Below are 6,008 nucleotides of genomic sequence, written 5' to 3' on the forward strand. Positions count from 1 at the left end.
GAGTGTTTCACAGATGTGATACAGTTGACAGGATTCTGACACAGCCAAAACATGGCACATTGGAAAAGTAAGGGAGGATACCCCTCAATTTTTGTCCCAGGGTGGAAATGTGAGCCTGGGGGATAAAAGGTCAGAATTTTTGGAGGAGTTGTGCGGAAGATATGGGAATAATTGGAATGAGGGCATTAACTAACCTGTCCAAGTCAGCTGTGTGGGTCGGGGCTGAGCACCAGGAATGTGGAGATTCAATTGCCTGTCAGATTACTGAAGCAGCATTGAGCTTCTGGATATGTGGGGCCGCAAAAGTATGCCTGCAGGAGTCCACTGAGGGGACTTGTGGGCACTGCCTGCCTGGCACCTGTCAACTAGTGTTGGGGATGTTCAAAAGGATTTTAGTGGGATGGCCACTGTGCGTTGCCAGTGGGCCCCGTTGTGAACCCTCAGGCTGCTACTCTCTCCTGAAAGGCTATGTAGCTGTAGATTTGGGGGAGAGATAGGGTGAGCTCACAAAGGGCCTCTGTAAGAAAAAACCCCTCAGATTTAGACTGTAAGGGAAAAGAGAGGTTTGGATGAAAACTAAAAGGTTTAAACAGGTTTTGTGTGAAATGTTTAGAAAGAAAAGTTTTCCAAATGAATTTTGGAAGGAGCAAAAACACTGTACAATGAAGACAATGCTGCTACAAACTTTACTTTAAAAGGGGTGAGGTAGGCAAACCCTACTTTTATCACTAATGCTTGGCAAGGAGCAGTATGATTCCAATTCCCAGCTGGAAAGTGGATCCAGGCCTCACCTTCCTACATTTCCATTCCTCATTGCCAGCCACTTGGCTTGGCAATAACTCTCTCTATTCCCCTGGGACTAGGTCACAAGCTGGAAGGACTCTATCCTTCTTCATCAACTATCCACACAGCCTTTCCCTATCCTCCAGCCACCCAGAGCTGGGTCTACACAAACCAACTCTGTACTGCCAGCCCCTGCTGGCTTATTGCCCATGTGGGTTCATTAATTCTCTATAACAGCTCACAAAATTCATGAAGACTGTTAGTTATACTTACAGTTACCCATTTCTTATAACCAGAAAGGATATAAACATAGAGACGCATCAGGCAATGTCAGGGAGACTTCCCAGCATGTGGCCTCCATTGTCCCTGGGGATATGCCACTCCCTGTCCTGGGGACAGATGTGTCTTACAGATCCAGGAGACCTCAAAGAGATGGCTCCAAGATCCCTGGGAACCTCAATGAATATGCATGACTTGGGCCTTATGATCAATCCAATCGATGAATATGCACGACTTCATTAGCTCCCCCCCCCCCCCCCGGCTTCCTGAAGTTACTTCACCTTGTGTGGGGCCTGTGTAGCCTCTCAAACCAAGTTCTTTGTCCCACAGTATATAACGGGGATACTTTTGCTTGCTTGGATTGTATGTAAACGTCCAGAAGACTTGCAAGCCCATCCTTAGGCCAGATTTGACTGGACATGCTAAGGATTTCAGGAACTAAAATTTGCTGGAAAAGCTAAAGGCTGCTCATTTCAATACAATAGTCCTGTGTGAAGAACAGAATGGGGCTTGGGTCAAAGTGAACATCACCCAGACAAGACCGTTAAACTTGAGAGTAAGAAATTTGAATATTATTACTTGCAGATGAAAAGACTCCATTTGCCTTTGCGAATTCAGTGCAAATGGTTTGCCAGCCTGTGTTGAGGTCCCCCCGCCTCCCTTCTCATGAGCAGCGACCACTGGCCTGGCTGTAGAGTCAGGAAAAAAAGGTGATGAAAACCTGGCCTATTAAGGGAATGCCTACGTGGGACACAGCCCTGTGAAAATCAGAGGGTCCACTGTGGCATGGCATGGCAGTGCCCATGAGAAGAACCCCTTTTCCAGGACTGGAAGCTGGCTGTGGCTGCAAGCAAATGTATACTTGCTTGTGGAGACCAGGTGGGTCCATGAGATGAACAGAGGAGGGAGAGGAGCAGTGATGCGGAGATGGGCTAAACCTTGGCATAGTCCTCTTGCCTCATCTGAGGCATAAAAGGCCAGTAAAAACTGTGCTGCATGCCAAGAGGAGACAGATTCCAGAGACTACGCAGGCACGTTCCCCAGGGAGAAGGTCTTGATGCTGGTAGACATGGAGGCTACGCTTACTTTGAACTGAACTTTGCTTAAGGATGCGGATGCTCAGAGTTTTGCAAAGAAGCCAAAACATAAGATCCTGCATAATTCTTCAGACTAGAGGCCATGGCTTTATTCCCAGAGAAAATGGGCAACTAAAATACTGGCTGTCTAAAACAGGGGGAAATATAGTCATTAAGGGCCAGCTTGTACATCTTCCAGGAGCCCTGGTGACGTAGTGGTTAAAGCGCTCGGCTGCAAACCAAAAGGTCGGTGATTTGAACCCACCAGATGTTGCAGTCTGCTTCCATAAAGATTATAGCTGTGGAAACCCTATGGGGCAGTTCTACTCCCTCCTAGCAAATCAGTTCTACGGCCACGGGGTTGCACATCTTCATGATGTGTGCTCATATCCAAAAAGAGGGGGGACAAGGGAGGATCCCCACTAGATTCCTTCGTTTTTACATTGGCCTAGGTGAGTCAACTGCCTACAGAAACAAGGGGCTGTATTGCCAACCAGCTCCAGATAACCTGCCAGCCCCCAGTGCACAATGACGACTGCAGCTTAAAAACGTGCCACGTGGCACTCGTTGGTTCACAGACAGTTCAGCTGTGCTAAAACCAGGGGATGTGAGAAGATCAGCAGCTGTCATCAGCCTTGGCAATGGAGTTGTGGTAACTGATGGTGGATGTGGGCACAACGCCCAATGGACTGAGCTCTGTGTGGTATGGCTTGCAGTGGTCCAGACCTCCGATGGGCCGGCGTGCATTTATACTGAGTAAGAGCAAGTAAACTGAAGCGCTTGACTAAAGTAAAATGGCTGCTTTAGAGTTTGGGGCCCTACTCCATCTTGCCTTCCTTTGATTATGTATAGTTTTGCAGGAGCTATCAAGTCCCTTCCTGAAACAATGTCTCAGGAAGAAGACCTTGATGTTGACGCTTATCTAGGTCTCCTAGGCAACTGCTGACAAAAAATTTCACTTGAGCAAGCTGTTTCTAAGACAGAAATGTCCTCTAACCTTCCACCTCCTAACGCTACTTCCACTAACCTGCCTTGTATTAATCTAAGTTTGTAATGTCCACTCCAAATAGCACAGCTCAAGTCCATTGTTCTCATCCCTTAAAAGGCCTCTGCAGCTTCACCATTTTGGAAGCATTTCTTCTTTAAAATTAGACGTTTTCACCAGTCCACACTGTGAATGAACCTGCAGTACATCTCCTTGCTTTACTTTAACAGAGTAAGTGTTTATTACACTTAATTGGTACTGACTCATGGGCAGCCACCAATGGACTGGCTCTGAGGTCTGGAGCCTGGAGAAGACTCTCGGACAATTAAACACTCCCAGGTGTAGGATGTCGACACCTGGGTCAAGCTGATGAGCGGTCTGACTTGTTTGTCACCTATGTCGATGCCCATAGCAAAGGGCCTTGCAGGACTGAGCACCCATGGAATAAGGTGGTAAATGATGCTTGACTGAAGGCCCTGGGACGTGATGAAGATGACATCAATAAGACATCAAAGTCTTGACTTCTTTTGAGTACCTAGTCTAGTGTGCAGGGCCTTCTGGGCCAAGAGACTCCACTGAGGAGTTTTCAAGATGCCTGTTTATGGGCCCCCTGTTTATATGGGCCATATCTTAGGGTACCTGAGAGGTGTTTCAGTTGTTTCCACTGAACTCTCTATGGAGGAAAATGGCAAAAAGGTGTGGGTACACACCACAGACAGGAGAGAAAAGGGGGAGGCAGCGGTAATGAGAAAACGTCAGACTGGGTGGCCATAGACCAAAAACAAAAAACATTTCTCCCTAGATAGTGAGGGAGCTGCTCCTTCCCCATGACAGCTGAGGGGTAGGGGTTGAGGAGGGTCATTCATGATTCTATGAGTTTGACAAAGGCGGGACAGTAGCCTGGCAAGACAAGGCCCAGCAGGAAATCTCACAAACTGTTGGATCTGCCATCCAGAACCCCACTCCACCTCTGAATCAAGTGATCCTTTGGCACTTCTGGTCCTAAAAGTCACAGTTCACAACTTCACCGCTGTCAAGAGGCAGAACCCAGTATCGTAATGGTGATTCGACTGTGGGAAGTGCCTGGACCAAATGGAGCCACCTATGTTGTTAACTGTTGCCAAGATTTATACAATTATACCCAGCCTGAACTCTGGCTAGACTGGGCCCTTAAATGTTTGGCTTACGTGTTTAGATACAAAAGCAAGTTCACTGGCTATAGACAGGGAACCCACTTGGCTCTTCTGTGTTTGACCTGTTAAATACTTGGTTACCCGCTGGAAGGAGATCCTGGCTGAAGTCAATAACACAGGAATGTCTGATAACCCGGCTTGTGGTAGTTACAAATACAGTGTCCAGGTGTTGTACACACACCCTTTTCATTTGGGTTGTTATCCACCCTCTGCCGCAATATCCAAGGAGGGTAGTGGGCTTATAAAATTAACCATGCTTAATGAGAACAGGTAAGAGCTGAGAGGTGGACTCATCCAGTGTATTTTTCTTATCCCACCATCCACTGCCATCGAGTTCATTCTGACTCGTAGTGACCCTATAGGACAGAGAACTGCCCCATAGAGTTTCCAAATAGCTGCTGGTGAATTTGAACTGCCGACTTTTTGGTTAGCAGCCGTAGCTCTTGACCACTATACCACCAGGGTTTCCATTTTTCTTATCAGACACTGTATTTTCATCTCTGTAAGTCTGATTTTGGTATTTTAGTATTTTACAGCTTCCATGTCTCTCTTTATCCTACCTAGGCTTTCTCTACCTTCCCGAATATATGGAATAGTTTGTAAAGAGGTAGTCCTTCTGACAAGCCTGGCAGCCATGGCTGGTGGGTATGTCTTCCCTGTTTCTCACCCAGTTAGCATCTTTAGGGCTCGGGACAAACCACTGCACCCCCATTCTGAGCCTGCTCTTTTTCAGCAGAGTCAGAGATACCATTCCAGGCTGGTGCCAAAGTGTCTGACCATACCCCCCACCTCGGGTGGTCAGCCTGGAAAATCTATATTGCATTCCGTTTAACGAGTTGACACTGATGTTGACGTATAAAAATAGCTGGGGGCAGGGACTTCAGAGTACCTCTGGCACCAGGTTGGTGCACACATAGCAGACCTCTCCATCTCACAGAGCTAGCCTACCCAGCCAGGGCAGATTGGATTAAGGAAGGCCCTTAGAGTTCCTCACCTACAATGCAAAGTGGAGGCACGTCTCTACAGGGGCAGTTTCCAGAAGACAAGGGGACCAATTCATTGTAAAACTCTTCCTTGGGTCTCCTGACTACAGTGTTTAGTGTGGGGGCATGCGTAGAGAAGTTTTCCCTCCCCACCAGTACAGCTTTGAGCCAGGGGACCGCTCATCGTGGAACTATTGCTGTCATATGCTAATGGCTGTCTGTGGGTAATTAAAAAGGCTTTCAATTTGCCAACATAGTGACTGTCTCCTAAGTACTGCTTGATCAGATTAGATGGACACAGCACCCTTACAGTGGCCATTGCCACTGGGTGGAATCCTCATTCTAGCATCTTGTTGTTGCTTAGAACTTTGAGGCATTCTGTGTGTGCAACACAGTTACAGTATCATTTTTTAGACCGTTCACATATAAAGTGATGATTTATACAGAGAGGTGTCTGCCATGTTTGTAGCTCTTTTCTACTCATTGCATTTGTTCTTCATTTCCCATTCATTTTCTGCCTTCTTTGGTTTTAACTGATCTTTTTATGATTCATTTTTATTTGTTTAAGCACACTAATTATATTCATGGAAATTTTAAATCATTACCCCATATTTCACAATATACATTTCTAACAAATGTAAATCCGCCTTCAAATAACACTGTATCACCTTACGTGTAGTGCTGGTACCTTACAACAGAGGATGTCTAA

The sequence above is a fragment of the Elephas maximus genome, chromosome 9, assembly GCF_024166365.1.
Source record: "Elephas maximus indicus isolate mEleMax1 chromosome 9, mEleMax1 primary haplotype, whole genome shotgun sequence".
Lineage (NCBI taxonomy): Eukaryota > Metazoa > Chordata > Mammalia > Proboscidea > Elephantidae > Elephas > Elephas maximus.